We start from the raw sequence: 17,414 nt of genomic DNA, 5'->3' as shown, positions 1-17,414 counted from the left end.
AACTAAAATGAAAAAAAAAAAATCTTCCAGAAATCAGGTGGGATTGAGATTAAAACTTTTCCCTTGGGTTTGCTGTTTGGTAAATTTGGGGTTTGTTCAGAAACATCACATTCTGCACAATCAATATATAAATATTAATACTTAACATATTGGGAATACTGTTTTCTAGTATCAAACTGCCTTCCACCAGTAAAAACTGTACATCCACATAAATGTAACACATTAACCTAAATCTTTTAAAAACTGCCAGGGCTTAATTGTCCAATATAAAAAGTAACATCCTGGAGCAAGCAGGTGATGGAAACACTGAACAGAGGTGCAAAGCTTTTAACAGCAATGAAAACCAAAGAAATTATACAATAGAAATGGGATTTTTACAATGTGTCAAGCATTGCTGCTTAAGACATAAATTAATTTATTTGGGAAAGTGTTAATATGAATTATTTTACTTCTTACTTTTATGGAAGGATAAAGATAGGTCCTGAATAAAACTGTTTGTATATGTGAAAATTCAATGAGAAGATCATGACAAACACAATAATCCTACACCAAAAGTGTCCAGAGTTCCTGAGAGGTAAAAGAAAGAACATAAAGCCTATACCTAAATCTATTGTGAAATATTTGAATATATCCCTCGTGATGGAGATTTTATGAAAATATAAATTAAATTCTTTTCCTCTTACATAGTTTGAAGGAGAGATCTTATTTTCCTTCCAAAGTACCACATGTCAACAAAATGACTACAAAACAGGGCTCCAAACACATGCTGGTGAAAAACAAGTCTGTTCTGCAGTGAAATTATGTGTCTTGGGAAGCTCAGACTGAATGTGGTGCAAATGCACTGGCAGAAATTCCACAGAGAATTCTGTCTTTTACTAACTGAGCCTGGGCTCAGTTCGGGGCTTTTGGTTGGTGTGGCTGTAATTAATTCTTCCCTTATTTGCTTATGAGGCAAAATCATTTGGTAATGACCTGATAGCTTTGTTGTGAGGCTGCAGGAGCCCCAGGAAATCAGTAACTTCAAGTTTTGCAAACGATTTGGTGACTGCCCTGAAGAGCTGGCTTCTCTTACTTCTCATTTTCCCACTGGAAACCAATGAGTTCCCAAGCTTGTACTTAAAGTTCAGGCCTTTATTCCATATTCCCTGGGAGACAGGCTTGGAAATGGGAGGCCCAGCATTACAATATCCAGGTCTCCATTTCCATGAAGGCTTAACTCATTAGTTCACACCAGAAGTGGAGTTAGGGCAAAATGTGGATTTACATGGAAAAGGATTTGTTATTCTCAGCAAAGGATTTGCCTGGACAGAATCACAGGATGGTTTGAGTTAAAAGGGACCTTAAGGATCATCAGGGACACCTTCCACTAGAGCTCCACCCAGGAATGCCCACCCTGGGCATTGCAGGAATAAATAAAAAACCCAATTAACTCTCATACTTGACTAGGACTCACCTATGTGAGTCACTCTTCCAGAATTCTTTGAAATAGAGGATTTACAAGCAAGAAGGAAGGCAGGCAGAGCAGGAAACCAGTCCTGGTGTGATTTGATAGATTGCTGATAGTTACAGCACAACCCAGAGAGGCCAGGGATTTGGATTCCAAACCAATAACTCTCCATGTACCTATAGTTTACTGCCTATCAGCACCGAGGCAAGACCAAATAAATTCCGTTTGCTTAATGAAAAACGAACATCCTGACACAGTCAACAGCCCAAAAGTGACTAATCCATCTCTATCTCCCCCAGTGAATAGTATTAATTATGATGTTTGCTTTCCTAGACTAATTTTTTCCTAGTCTGAGGTAATAACTGCATATGTAACTGCTAGGATGAGATAGGTACAGGCGAGCTGAGCCAACGATTTACAACCCATCAGAGCAAGAAATGCATCCTGGCTGTTGGTGCATGATCACCAACCCCAACACTTTTTATTCCCCTTGCTTTTTATATTTATCTAAACTGTCTGAGGAGAAGGGGGCTCTGTCAGGAGGTGTTTTTGCAATGAGCTGACCAGCACTAACTCCACCTGTGCCACTGTGCCCCTCAGCAGTGGGATGGCTCCCTGAGCTAAGAGTGCAATTCCTTCCAAGTGCTATTTCTCCACGAGTTTCCTGCAGGCAAACCAGCCGAGGCCGGGCATTTATCACAGTTTCTGCAGGGTTCCTTTCGCGGGTGGTGTGTGTGTGAACGATCCTGCTGGGGCATGCAGATACCTGTAACAGCTTACAGAGAACCGCTACAAAACAGCCCTAAAAAACAGCCCCGAGCTCGTGGAAAAGATGCAATTTTGTCATGTCCGTGCTCCCAGCTCCTGCATCCGTTTGGCTCAAGAAAGTTTAGTGTGAGTGCTCCTCTGGCTCCTGGCGCCCAGCAGGGAGCGGCTCGGGAGGGATTTTAACAGCGGGGACACCGGTGGGGGCTTCTCCCGCTCCTCCCAGCGCAGAATTCCCGTTTAAAATCCCCCGAGCCGCGCACCCCCGCGCATCCCCGGCGCATCCCCGGCGCATCCCAGCGCATCCCCGGCGCATCCCAGCGCATCCCCGGCGCATCCCGCGCTCCCGGCTCGCTCCGCCGCCGCTGTCCGCGGTGCTGGAGCGCGGCCGGACCGCTCCGGCAGCCACAGGCAGAGCCCCGGCGCTGTCGGAGAGGTCGGGGAATAGAGGGAAAGAGGAATGCATCCTAAACAGCCATAAGGAGCAAGCCCTGAGGCAGCTTCCCGGAGAAGATGCTCCGGCCACGGCGATTCGGGAGTCCCTGGCTCCCCAAAACTGCGGTCCCTTCCCCACCGCGCTGCCCCGGCCCTTCTCCGCCCGCTTTTACCACGACAGGAAAGTTTTGTCCGTGGTATCTTTCTCGCCACCTTTGGCACCGGACCTGGCCTGGAAGGGACGGCGAGGGCCGGGAGGGAGTGGAAGAAGGGGGGAGTTATCTCCTAGTTATTTATTTATTTAGCTCTTTTCTCCCTCAGGTCGCCATGGTGATGCCGAGCTCGCTCTCCCTCCGAACAAGAGGAGACGGGCACCCCTCCGTGAACACCCCCGTCCCCTCCGTGTCCCCTCCCTGCGCCTCCTCCTCATCCCGGCTCCTCTCCTCTCCTCCCGGCCCCGCTGCCTCCAGCGCTACCCGGGCTCCCCTCAGCCTCGCCCCGCCTGCCCCCAGCGCATCCCTCCCAGCGGAGAAGTGAGACGGGAGCAGCCAAAACAGCATCGTCCCCCTTTCTCCTTCCCTCCTCCCCGCTTTGAAGTTGTTCCCAGCTCGGGCAGCGCCGCTGGGGAGGGGGCGGCCGGGCGGGACGCGCTCCCCGCCGTGCCCGGTGCCCATTCCCGGTGCCCATTCCCGGTGCCCATTCCCGGAGCCGGGGGAATTCTCCCCGGCGCAGCCCCGGCCCCGTCGCGGCGGAGCCTTTTGCCCGAGGGCTTGCGGATGGGGCTCCCACGACGGCAGCTGCAAACGGGGACACCTCGGGGCCGCCCCACCGCGTCCCCATCCCTCGGCCGCGGTTCCGCCGCTGCCCCTTCGCCCCTCGCCCAGCGCCAAGCGGCCGCGGCTGCTCGCCCCCGGGTTACATAAGGAACGCGCCCCGAATCCCTCGGCACCGCTGCGCGGGGAGCTCGAGGAAAGGCGTTTTTTGGGGCAAGAGGGGGGAAGATGGAGAAATGAGCCGCGAGGGCACCAAACCCGCGATCCCCCGACCCACCGCCTGCGCAGCGTCCCCTCGGGCACGGCAGCCCCGCTTACCTGGCGGCTGCTGTCACTCCATGCCGGCTCCCCGCGGGACGGGACGGGGCAGGGCGGCTGCGGGGCTCCGGCTGCGGCTCCGTGCGCGCGTCTGAGCGCCGCTCGCTGTCACACGGCCCCGAGGATGCTGCCGGGCGTCTCCATTCCCCACGCCCGCTCGCCCACCTCCCGCCGGGAGGGTGAGAAGCGGGGGGCAGCGGCAGCGGCCGGGCGCGGGGCTCCGCCGGAGCGGGGTGTGCGCGGGGGGATGCGCTGGGGGATGCGCTGGCCGGGCGGATGGGGCTCGGATCGGGCTCGGATGGGGCGCGGATCGGGCGCGGATGGGGCGCGGAGCGGGGCGGAGGCAGCGCCCTCTGCGGGGCGGCGGGGGCGGCGCGCTCCTTCCGCGGGGGCGGCCCCCCCCCCCCCCCCCCCCCCCCCTCCCCCTGCTCCCGCCCCGCTCCGCCTGCGCCGCCCCCGCTGGAAGGGAGCGCTGCGCTGCCGCGGGGATGGGGCGCAGCGCCGGGACCCGCCGCTGGCCCTCCCGCCGGGATGCGGCTGCCTCGGGATGCGTCCCGCCTACCCCCGGCGGAGCCCTCCCCGCGCACACGAATCACGGAACCGTGGGACGGGTTGGGGTTGGAAGGGAGCTTAAATATCAATTAGTGCCAGCCCTCCCCCCTCCCGGCTGTGGGCAGGGACAGCTTCCACTGGCGCCGTTTGTTCAGAGCTCCATCCAGCCCGGCCTTGGGCAATTCCAGGGATCCAGGTGCAGCCACAGCTTCTCTGGCATCACAGCAAAGAGAACCACAGGTGTATCCAGGGAACAGCAGGGTTTGTGTCCCGCAGTTTTCTGGCTCGTAACAAAGGCTGATCTCACACCACAAACAAATCTCCATCCCCTTTGGGGCACTTTCCAGCACCTTTATCCCCCTCCTCGCTGATGGAGTCTTTGGCATTGCTTTCCCACTCTCAGGCTGGGCTGAAATTGGGCAACAGATCCCACATTCCTGTTTGGAAGAGCTGCCAGGCAAACAGGCAGGTGCACACCTTCAGACACCAACTTTACTTCAACCTTCTTTGCTGAGAAAACCTGGCTGGAAAGTAGAGCCCAGAAATCCTTTCCAGACATCATCATATTCATCCTTTTCACTCCACCTGCTGAAAAGGTGAAATGCTTCACCTTTTGTGTCTGCTGGGTGATAAATTGCCCATATTCCAAACTTTTGCCCCTAGCCAGTGGGAAGCAGAATGGAACATAAATGAAAACGATTTGCACTTTAAAAGTCCTATCAGTTTCTCTGTAATTTTTTGTTTCGATTAGCAGCAAGCCCAGCTCCACACCCCATCTGTGTCCTGTGATCTAATTCTTTTCTCCTTCTGAGAAAAAAAGTAATACTTTAAACCAGCACCGCTTTAGCTTGTAAAATCTCCTTATTTGCATTTCCTTTCTCACCTCACCCTTTCTTCTCACCTTCCTACATTTCCTAATGTGCTTTCTGGGAATAATTTTTTTTTTTTTCTCTCTGAAATCTCGTTTGAACCCATGCAATTGTGTGGTGGATGTATTATTATATCGTGTTAGGTTAAAAAATGGCTGCATTCGTGTTCCCTAAGCTTTTCCCATAAAATGGAACCCGGCTGAAAAGAGCAGCATGAGGCCTCTTCTTCCTGGGAGATTTGCACAACTCTTAATTTCTTCCTGCAAACTACTGTTCTTTAAATCTCTTCCCTTGTGCTAGGACCAAATCTCCTGGAACAGGAGCTGTTCTCCAAGCTGAAGTTACTTTTCTAGAGCCTGCCCTACTTGTTACTCATTTTTCCTGCTTTCATTTGCCCACAGAGCAGGAAAACTGGTCACATCCAGAACAGAGAAAGAGTTTATGTGAAACGAGGATCTGTAGGATCTTATCCTTTCTGCCTTCACGATCCTGACACAATGTGATGGGTTATAGGCCCTTTTAACTCTATTAATTGTTAAATATTTCAGGAGAAGCAGCATATGAGTGGTTAGGTTGAGCTTGGAACCAAAACAGCATCATTTAATTGCATAAACCCTCGTGCTTTCCAAATGGCACTTTTTCTCTTGGGGCACAAAACCTGAAATGGCTCAGGAACAGGTGCACAAATAATTATTTTGTACTTAGCCTGCTGTCCCCCTCTGATCTATTTGTCTCAGTTGCAGCTCCCTCAGTGTCAGCTCCACGAATCTCCCTGCAGAGCCTCTCAGAGTGAATTAATGCTCGTGCTAAGACACACTGAAAAGATCCCTGCTGCTTTCTCAAGGTCCCAGGCAAATGCCTGGCTGGTGAGCTGCTGAGATTTCCTTTCCCTTTCCATTTCAGTCGAAGGCCAAGGCAGAACTTGAACTGGCAGTGCCTAAATCTGCTCGTTCAGGGTGATTCCAGTTAATGGGCTTTGACTCCCTTCCCTCCCAGCTCCCTTTGGGCACACAGCTCCAAAAACAACTTGAATTCCCCAGACTTGTGCCGTGCCTGAGGGAATAGTTTATGTCAGGAAGCAAAGTTTGTATCAGCTTGAGGATTTTGGAATTGTTTTTGGACCATTAAACAATGGGAAAAGCAGAGAATGGGTTGATGGGAGGGGATGGCCACATCCTACTTTAAATGCTTAACTTTGGGTTTTACATTAGGAGTCTGCTCTACTCAAGCCAGTGAGGAAGGATCCCACAGAGGTCAGTGCACACAAAATAAACTTCAGTTCTGATGTGTCCTCTGGAGGGTTTTGCTCTCCATCACCTCCTGTTCATTCTCTGGGGGTTGTGCAGAGAGATTTTATGGAGACAAACTTCCTAAATCAGGCTCTGGCACATCCTTATCCCCCTCCGGTCTTCATTTTGCCAAAACAACAAAGCATTTATATACAGAGAAATCTCTCACCACCACATCTCTAGGAGGGATTTTTGGGGATATTTGCCACTGGTATTTCAGTGAACCCACAGCTCCCAGGACAAAATGGGAATGCAGGTTATCCTGAAGTTTGTGCAGATTCATGTTAGTGTGATTTAATTAAGGATCATCAAGGTTGGAAAAGAGCTCCAAAGTCATCAAATCCAACCTGTGACACATCCTCACCTTGTAGCCAGCCCAGAGCTCTGAGTGCCACGTTGAGGCCTTCCTTGGTGTGATGGTTTTGAAAGCAAAACCAGTCAGAGACTCCAAGTCAGAAATACAATTTAATAGGAAAAAAGAGAAAAAAAAATACATTCAATAGTACAAAAGAAAAAACCACTGACAGAGTCAGAATACACCCTGACACCCCACTAGTCAGGGTGGGGGTAGCAGACCAGATGAAGTGCTCTTGTTGAAGCAGTGATCCTGTAGAAATCCTGGTAGCTCTTGTCCTCTGGAATCCAGAGGAAAACGCTGCTCTGATGTTCCAAATCTCAGTTTTTATCTGGGTAGGAAAGGCTTGGCTCCTCCCCTGGCTGGAGCATCTCCCAGTGGGATGATGGAATTTTATCAGTCATGCCCTGGGACTCAGTGGCCATGAACAGGAGATATCTCCTGGAGGAAGGATTGGTTATGAAAAGATAAAGAACACTGCCCTACCTGGTTTTAAAAATGGCCCATTAACAGGAGATATCTCCCACAGAGATAAGGAAAACTGCCCCACCTCCAGGGATGGAGACTCCAAACTTTCCTGGGAAAATGAATCCAAAACATAAAAACAGCATTTGGACTCTGATGAAATTGAGCCAGAGGCATTGGTTCTTCACTTCAAGTTCTGAAATATTGGCTTTGCTTGGTGTACATTCCTCCTTACCTCTGAAAGGGATAAGTAGTCAAAAAGTAGTTAAAAAGTAGGAGTTCCTACTACAATAGTAAATAGTAGTTGAAAAGTAGTTAAATCCAAAATGTACCTGCAGAAGAATTTTGGCCACAGAATAGTGTTTGATACATAAACTCTAAGTTTTAATTATTTTAAAGAGTCTGAGTTTTTATCCTGTCTCAAAGGATCCCTGTTTATCTGCAAGCCAAGAATTTTTCAACATTCTCAAAATTACCTGGAGATACCAAAATAACTCATGAGCACATCAAAAATCATCTGTTTTTAGGATTAAAATGTGCACTTTGACAGCCCTGGGGCTGGCTCATCCTGACCTGTGGCTCTTTGGGTGCCACCATAAACCAAAATCTCATGAAAATGAAAAGCTGGACCTGTTATTGGAGGTCTTTTCCAACCTAAAGGATTCTGTGATTCTGTGATCAGGCCTGGGGGTGTTTTGATATACAAAGGGAACAAATCATCTGGCAGCTTGGGAGAAGCCTTGCCTAGAGCCTCCTTTGCTCCTCCTCTTGTTATTACACTTTCCCTGCCTGGCCTAAAAAGTGTAAGTCTAGATATTGCCTCAGCCCATATGGCAGCACTGAAAGCTTTTTTTTTTTTTTTTCTGCACAGCAGCAAGGGAAGATGTGGATGGAAATGTCTGCTTAAAGATCAGCTGAAACAGTTTTGGTTCACACAAGCTGATAATACTGTCAAAGGGTCAACATTTGCTAATCTGAGGGGAATTTTAAATCCTTGGGAGGTTCTGTGGCATGCTGGAGCTGGGGAAATTTTGCAGAGCAAGCCATTAGAACTGAAGGGAAGATGAGGAGAGACCAGTGGGTGGAAGCTGTCTGGTTTTGTTTTCTGGCAGGAAGAATACCAGAGGGAATTCTCTTTCCCAGCCTACCACCCCCATTTTTTTTTTCCCCCCTTATTTGCACATCAAGGCCTGATTTTTTGGTGTCTAACATTTCCATGGTGCAATCTGGTAAACCTGGCCCAGATGTTTTGAAAAGCTGCCTGATACTTAAGTTTGCTTTCCTCTGCAAAAGCTCCTCTTTCACTTGCTAACCTTCCCAGTTCTGGATGTCAGTCTAGGGAAAGGCTATAAATACAGAGTTAGGTGTCACTGCTGCCAAAATTTATTATGGAGAGGTTGCAATAACCTTCTCCCCTTTGCCCTTTCTCTCTCTCCAGTATTTTGCAAGGTACAGCCTATCTTTCCTGATATTTTTGGATAGAATCTGACACAACCAAGCAACTTTCCAGCCTGCAATCGAGTACTTTGGTAACAGGGCAACAAAACAAAACAAATAAGTCAACCTAAAGCTATTGATCTTCATGGAGCATTATAAAAGCTGCTTATGTAAAGATGTTTTGCAAGCAGAGACTCAATGGCAAGCCTGGAATTTTGCTGCATGCAGGAGCCAAATCTCCCCATCTTTGCCCCAGTATCCCATTTTCTGTGCAAAAAACCTTCCCTGATAATTGAGTTTTGTGTTTTCTCAGAATCCTATTCCTTTGCCACCTGCAGGGCAGGTACCAATCATGTGCAGCTTTTCTGTTTCCTCACATTCAATTTAATCAATTAAGGCCTGTTTATTTTAATCACCCTCTGCTCCTCTTGTGAGTAATCATTTCAACTCTTTAAATCCCAAGTGGTTCCCTTCAGCTCTCTTCTTTGGCTGTGATTTCTTAATAAATTATTTTATTAAAATTTCGTTTTCAACATTTTTATTACGTGGGACAGGTTAAACACTGAATTTGTGGTCTTAATTTTATTTATTACAAAGAAATCACAGAATCATAGAATATTTGGGGTTGGAAGGGATCCCTGGAGATCCAGTCAAACCCCCAAAGACCCCAGTCCAGTCTGTCACTGATTTTCTGTCAGTGCCTCTGCTCTTTCCTCTCTGTTTCCTCTTCCTCCTATTTCTTTCATCCTCCCATTTCCTGAAAATTCATTCATAAAACCTCTCAGCTCTGTTGTGGATTAGGAATACAGGCCCACAAACAATGTGCAGGGTGATGGGATCATGTCTGCACAGCTCCTTCCTTCCAGAATTATCTGTGATTTCTGTTTACCATAAACCCAATCTGGTTACTTTTGGGTTTTTTTGTATTGTGGATTTGTTTGTTTGTTTGTTTTTTAAATTCCTGCTACATTTCCCAAATAATTACTCACTTCTCTGATGTTTAGAAATTCCCTTTGACATAGCACTTTGCTTATTTTTTTTTTTTCCTGTGGTGATTTTCCCACTAATTTTAAACCATGATTACCTCATTTTCTCCATCTCTTTCATCTGACCTATTTATATATTTATAGTTATATATTTATATTTATATAAATATATATATTTTATATATTTATAGTGAACAACTTAATCCCCTCTTCACCTTTATTTTCCTAGAGTTCAGCTGGACCAATCCTTGCTATTTTTCCCTTGTGCCACCAGCTCTCCACATTATCCTGCTGGTCTTCCTCTGCTCAATATCAGATCAAATTCATCTTCCTGCTGCAGAAGGGACCAGGATTGTGACAGTATCCCTGCAAAGGGCTCATCAGTGTCATGTCCAACAGAAACAATATTCCCCTTTCCCTACAGGAACATTCCCAGCTGAGAGATGTAGGATCACATTTTCTTCTTTACAGCTGCACTGCACTCATGGCTCTGTTCTCCTCTGGCTGAGGGAGATAAAGTCAATTCCTTCTCATCCCTGTCAGTCCAATCATGGTCATAACTGAGGGCAGGAATTTCTGTTTAATTCCTGACTCTGCACTTTGTCCTATTAAGTTCCATGCCATACCTATTGCTTGACTCCAGGTTTCAAGGTCATGCATTGGGATATTCCCAATCTTCCTGTTACCTCAATTTGGGTAATGGACACATTGCAGAGCCACTCTGAAATATAAAATGGTTTTGGCCACATGCCCCCCTTCTCTTTTAGCTGAGTTATTATTTAATTGGAGAAAGGAGAAAAGTGACTGCAGAGGCAAAAGCTAAAAAACTGGAGGAGTCTCCTTGCTCCAAATCCAAAGCATGGTATTAAAAATTGAAAGTGAGTATTGAAAAATTACAGAATTATGCATTTTGTTAAAGATCATCCAGTTCCAGGATGGGACAGGGACACCTTCCATTATCCCAGAGTGCTCCAAGAAAAAAATCCAGCCTGGCTTTGGGCACTGCCAGGGATCCAGGGGCAGCCACAGCTGCTCTGGGAATTCCATCCCAGCCCCTCCCAGGGAACAATTCCTAATACTCAATATCCCATCAAACCTACTTTGAAGCCATTCCCTGTCCCTCCATTCCCTGTGTCCTGTCCCTCCATTCCCTGTGTCTGTCCCTCCATTCCCTGTGTCTGTCCCTCCATTCCCTGTGTCTGTCCCTCCATTCCCTGTGTCTGTCCCTCCATTCCCTGTGTCCTGTCCCTCCAGCCCTTGGCAATTGTCTCTCTCCATGTTTCCTGCAGCTCCTTCAGGCCCTGCAAGGCCACCCTGAGCTCAGCCCAAAGCTTCTCCTGTGCAGGTGAACAATCCCAATTCTCTCAGCCTTTCCACCCAGGAGAGGGAAACTCCTTCCTGCTGTAAAATCAGTGTCATTTTGTGCTCCTGGCTCCATTCTGGCTGTGTCCACATTCCATGGATTTCCCCACATCTCAAATAATTCACTATAACCAGTAATTCACTAATACCTCTCAAATTGGTATTAGAGTGAAATGGGTTGAATCTTGCAGGAGAAGCTGACTGAAAGGAAGGTTTGTGTTTGACTGTGGGTAAGAAATGATGCTCAGCACCCTTTTGTGCCTGGAAATCTGGATTTTTATTTGGGGTTGCTGCTTGCAGTGCTGTGAAGGGTATGGGAGCTGAAAGGGCAAAAAGGTTTAGTGAACACCATCAGTTATAAAAACAAGCAGGAGAACTCACTCCTCCAAAGTGATGATTATAAATGGCTCAATTAAGTAAACAAAGAAGTAGTTAAAAAAACCCCAGCACTGACAGATATTAGATAATAAAATTAATTATAAACAGCAGCCAAAATGCAGCAAGTACAAACTAATCAAAATACTTAATTAGGCTTTGCAGTAGCTACTTTTCTCCCTACCACTGTTTATTACAATTTTATCTGGGGGTTGGTGTCTTTGGTAAGGCTCCAAAGAGTTATAATAACTGCTTTAAAAGCCTTATGCTCCTACAAAATAATAATATTTTGAGACATGGTGCACTTAAGGCTGATTCAGCATAGCAGGGAAGGAGCCCCTTGCCCTAAAAGGAGAAATCTGATTTTGTTTCTGCCTGCTCTGTACCTCTTCTGGTGTCCAGGGGGCTTCAGGTATTTATAAATGTGTTAAATTTTAGCCTGACAGCTGCCATTTGGGTCACTGCAGGTGACTCCTCCAAGGAACACAGGAAATCTGATATTGCAATTAAGGAGTTAAAGATCTCTATGAATAAAAGCAAATCTGAGTGCAGAAAACAAACTAAAGAAGCTGCTGGCAATTTAGTGAAAAGGTCTTGTAGATTGTAATGGATATATTGGTGTACTCTGAGGTAAAAAAAAAAAAAAAAAAAAAAAAAAAAGAAAAAAAAAAAAAAAAGGCAGTTTTATTCTGTTGAATTTGGGCAGGTAAGAAGGTAAGAAACAGCTACCCTGATTTTTTTTGGCTCCTGCCCTAGGTTCAAGGTAGGTAGGACATGCTGGTGACTCCACAACCTCCCTTCCAATCCCTGAGCTCCCTTTCCATGGGGAAATTCCTGCTGCTGTCACCCTGCCCTGCCCAGCCTGAGGCTGTTCCCTGTTCACCAGTGAGAAAAGTGATAAAAGTCAAAGCAGGGATCACACTCAGGAGAAAGCTGAAACCAAACTTGAAGAGGATTCTGCTGAGAACAAGATATATTCATTTATTCAGATATAGATGACAGAGAATGGGAAGATCTAAATCCAGAGCTGTACTTGAAAAAAAATAAATCAATTCTCTTTAATTGTTTTGTACCCTGCTACAGCTTAATGTGAAATTCCATGGATGTTAAGAAAAATGGAATTTTGGTTACCTGGAAGAGTTTCCAGTGGAGTTATTTGTTATATTCCATGTATGCCAAAGGATCTGTAGTCATTAACGTCACAGGAAGAGCTGCCTTTGCCAGAAAGTGCTCAAGGAAAAAAAAGAAAAAAAAAAGCCAGACAGCTGAATTTCATCAAATTTACAGATCCAGTTCCATGGAGATGTCAGAACAAGCAAATGGATGAGTTAAAAATGATCACAGCACAAAATTTACATTTTTATTTTTGCTTGAGAAACAACAGAAAGCTGTGTACATCCTGCTCTGTGGAAGGCAGAAATTATAAATCCAAAATAATAAATGCTGCATAAAAATAAGAATTCACAGCCAGTTTGCTTTTGCACAGTGTCTACAGCCAAAACTCAGTAGCCAGTGCTGTGAGATTTACTTCCAACAGAGAGGGCCACTTATAATTCAGGACCTAATGGGATTTAATAAAACACAGTGTAACAAACTCCTACTTTCATTTTCACAAATGAACATGAATCTCAGAAAACAACAAAAAAGCATGTAAGCACTCAAGCTCTCCATTTCACAAATCAATTCTGTCTAACCAAAACCACATCACTGGGTTTGGGAAATTCCTACTTGGCTTGCACAGGCATTTTCAGAGAAAGGAAGGATGTAGGAACATTTCCATGGGTTTTGATGATGCTGTGGACAGTCAGTTAATAAATAATCCTGCCTCCCTGAGAAAATGCAAACCACTGAAATGCACAGTAGTAATTTTGCCTTTTCTTTCAGAGGGTTAAGGCTTCATCCAGGAGGTTTCTACCCTCCAGCACTTCCCGCTCCTAAGTGGTGATAAGGGCTTATAATTTAATTTCTGTCACAGCAATAACTGAGAAAAGCAACTCTCTTTCCCTGAGCACACTTTTTTATTGCACCAGAGGCTCCTAAATAGAAACCTGAATAACCACAGATCCAAAAACTCTCCAACCTGAGAGATTTGTGCACATCTCCTGGTGGAAGTGGTTGATTTAGTGACGTGGGTGGAGTGGGAGCTTCAGAAAAAGTTTATTAAAGAATCCCAGCCACTGAGTCACGAGTGCTGAAAGGCCCCCCTGGCTTTCTTAACTTCTCAGAGAGGAGCCTGGAGGGGCTGGAGCCAGTCCTAGCCCCAGAGTTTGTCAATAGTTTAAGTTTTACCACTTTGCCCTGCAGGTTTTAATGATGGCAAAGCAGATATATAAACATGAGTTCTTTACTATGACAAATGATTAGATGAAAATTACTCCATAAGAGTTAATTTTACAACGCAGTATAAAATCTAAAACTACATTAAATCAGTTACATTAAAGCTAGGAAAGTTGGAACTATCATCAAGCAGAGATTGATGTAACTTACCTATAACAACAATCAAGATTCTTTCTCTCAACCTCCAGGACTATCCCTGGTGGGCACCCCCAGAGTCCCAAGGGAGAGATCTCCACATTCCAAGAAGGAATATGTTAGAAGAACCTTCCAGAAGGAAAGTGTTCTGGGCTTCCACAGTGGTTGAGTGCCAGTTACAGCCTCCAGGTGAGTTTAGCAGCTCACCTTCCAAATCTTTGCCTCGTTATCAGGATGTTCAATCAGGGTTAATTGTCAGATTGAATTTCATCCTAATTCAGACCCAAAACAACACATGGCCACCTCTCAATCCACCCTGATGATTTGAAAACAGGACATTTTTGAGTTGCTTGACCACATTCCAAGGCAGAGCACCCAGGTCAAAGCATCCTGCCAGGGTCAGTAGGGTCAGAGCTGCAGGCACACGTGGAGCAAGTTGAATGAAGAGGGCCAGGAGAGCAGCTCCTCTGTAAGGCCTTTATTGAAAGATCAGCTCTGGGTGGGAAGCCCGAGGGGTTTTGCCCACGCCGCCGCCGCCGCCGCCGCTGCTCCCGATTGACAAGCCAGAGGATGAGGAGGAGTGCAGCTTTGTCCATAGGCAGAGCTGCAGCTCCTGCCCTCACAGGAATCCCAAGAAAAAAACAGGTGTCACATTGTCAGGGGGGTGTCATTTCAACCGGGTGCTGTTAGGTTATGGTGACAGGACAAAGCAGCTCAAGATGATAAATCCATTTTCTCCACTGTTTTCCTCAGCCTGGAACATTATTTTCAGTTCAAGATGTCAGTTGGACTCGTTGTTTTAGGGGTTTTAACTCTGACTAGTGTCCCAGCATCCTTTGCGTCCTTCTTCATTTGCATACATTTTGCTGATGTCACTCCTCTCCCAGTCACTGGTGCCATTTTAGGGAAGCAGCAGAAGCATTACCTGATGGGAGGGGAAGGATATATGGGTAAGACAGTTGGGGACTGAAACAGAGTGAGGCAAATAATTCAATATTAACAATTAGCATTAATTAAGAACCAGATCAAAGTGAGGCTTGAAGGAAAGAAGAGACAACTGAGAGCATTTACAGAGACCTACAACATTAACAACTGTAATTGACCAGGTGGACACCTCTGTGGGACAACTTTCACTGAGGGATTTATTCATCACACAAGTGGTCACCTGGGCAGGGGCACAGCCACAGCCTGGCTGACCAGCAGCAGGGACAGGGATCCCTGCTGCCTCATCCAGGCCAGCCACAGAGCTGACCTGGTTTTGTGGACAGATCAAGGCTCTCACCAAACAAAAACACAGGCAGAGGGTGACACAAACTCCTCACCATGGAGAGGGCATTTTCAATGAGTCCCCTCGTGTTAAATCTGGCATGAGCTGAGTTAAAAGAAGTAAGCGAGGAAAAAGTGGGTGTGGAAATTCTGCAGCATCAGTGGTAGGCAGTGTGAGATTGCCCTCTCAGTGTAAAATGAAAACAGGAGGCAGCCAAGTTTGCCACTTCTATTTTGTTCTGCACAGCAACGAGAAGGCTGGTGTTGTTTTTTTTAATCAAGTGCCTCTCCAGGCACTTAATGCAAGGTGATGCATAATAGATAATGTTTCCATGGGAGAAACAGCTGGTTGGAAGGAATTAGAAAACAAGCTGGAAATATTTTTGCTGCTAATTCACTGGGTCAAAGCCAGTCCACATTGGGTGCTATCAAAAGCTGCCACCATCTGTTCTTTGGTGGCCTTGGTGAGCTGCAGCTTGGCCTGCCTGTTCCTGGTGCAGAATTCCATTCTCCTACCTGGGAAGAAGCACAGGAAAAGGGACCTGAGTGTGCCCAGAGAAGGGCAATGGGGCTGGGGAAGGGTCTAGAGAAGAATTCATGTGAGGAGCAGCTGAGGGAGATGGGGAGGCTCAGCCTGGAGCAAAAGAGGCTCAAGGGCTTTTCACTCTGCCTGACAGGAGGTTGCAGTGAGGTGAAGGATTGGATTCTTCTTCCAGGGAACAGGGGATGGAAGAGAGAAAAAGGCCTCAAGATGTGCGAGGGGAGGCTCAGGCTGGACACCAGGAGGAATTTCTGCATGAAAAGGGTTGTTAAGCATTGGAGAAAGCTGCTCAGGAGGGTTTGTCCATCCCTGGAGGGCTGGGGAAAAGGTGGGGATGGGGCACAGCTTGGACTCCATGGTCTTGGAGCTCTTTTCCAACCTAAAAAAATCAATTTCTGACTGCTTTTGCTCCTTATCTTCCCTCCTGCCCCTCTGCTGGTTGTTCTCTCCTTCTGGTATTGAGCCCTGTGCCTTTCTGGCTTTGTTTTCCCCAGCATCCTCATCCTTCAGAGGGAAGCCTGTAAAGTCTTATTAAAAAAAAAAACAAAATGCCAAAAACCCCTCCAAAAAGAACAAAAAGCCAGGATCATTCTATGTTAACAATCCTCTGGTAACCCTTCCAAATGCTGGCCTGAGGCAATCTGGGCTTCTCCAGCACTCTGCAGTTTAAGCTGCCAATAATTTGGTGGATTCTTCCTGATTTGCCAGGGTCTAAATTACTTCTCTGCTATTGCAGCTCAAGTGCTGAAAAACAAACATTTTGTTTTCAAGCAAAGCAGGAACCACCATTTCTGCACTCCCCTCTGTCCTTCAAAATGCTTAAAGAGTTTAGCAAGGAGGGAAATGGACTACACTGAACCAAACTGACAGGTTTAGTGCTTGGATTTCTGACCAGTATTTCTGCTTGATTTGCAGCAGAAAAACTTTTGAAATATGAGATTATGAAGGCCCTTTCACTGGGAATGCTTTTTAATTCAAATTATTTTTTTAAAAGAAAGACAATTTCCCTCTTGGTGTGTGGGATCAAATTGAAAGCCAGTTGAATAGAAATAGAAAGTTAATAGAAAGAGTCTCATTTACTTAATAGGTTTGAATTAGGTCCTTTGAGATTACTGATGGCTTTGAGAGGGAATTTTTCACTTTTCTGTCTCAACAGCCTGTCCTGAGTCTCTGAGGGATCTGGAAGGCTGGATCCATGGGATGAGGCCAACAGTGTGAGGGTCAATGAGGTCAAGTGTTGAGTCCTGCCCTTGGGTCACAGCAGCCCCTGGAGCTGCAGGCTGGGCAGAGGGGCTGGAAAATCCCTGGGGGTGCTGGTGCCAGGGCTGGACACGAGCCCAGGGGTGCCCAGGTGGGCAGGAGGCCCCTGGCAGCTGGGCTGGCTCAGGAATTGTGTGTCCAGCAGGAGCAGGGCAGGGATTGTCCCTCTGTGCTGGCACTGAGAGCCCCTCGAGGGCTGTGTCCAGCTGTGGCTCCTGCAGGAGAGCCCTGGAGGGGCTGGAGGTGCCCAGGTGTCCAAAGTTACAATATGCCCAAAAGTCTGTATTCTATCACCATCTGTTAAACCAGGTGGGGCAGTGATCCTTATCTCTGTGGGAGATATCTCCTGTTAATGGGCAGCTGTTAAAACTGGGGCAGTGTTCTTTATCTTTCCCATGACCCATCTCCCTCCAGGAGATATCTCTGTTAATGGCTATTGAGTTCCAG

General features: G+C 46.7%; 1 protein-coding gene across 1 annotated transcript in view; it reads right to left on the bottom strand.

The window, feature by feature from the left end:
• The window catches only part of KCNJ6 (potassium inwardly rectifying channel subfamily J member 6), a 151,937-nt gene extending 147,858 nt beyond the window's left edge, over positions 1-4,079 (bottom strand). The window contains exon 1 of the mRNA XM_056510794.1: positions 3,739-4,079. The gene's annotated coding sequence lies outside the window, so the exon portion shown is untranslated. The remainder of the gene's footprint in view (positions 1-3,738) is intronic.
• Positions 4,080-17,414: the final 13,335 nt, after the last annotated feature.

Source organism: Oenanthe melanoleuca, chromosome 1, assembly GCF_029582105.1.
Source record: "Oenanthe melanoleuca isolate GR-GAL-2019-014 chromosome 1, OMel1.0, whole genome shotgun sequence".
NCBI lineage: Eukaryota > Metazoa > Chordata > Aves > Passeriformes > Muscicapidae > Oenanthe > Oenanthe melanoleuca.
Note: the sequence above shows the minus strand (reverse complement) of the source record. Positions and strands in the feature narration are given on the sequence as shown.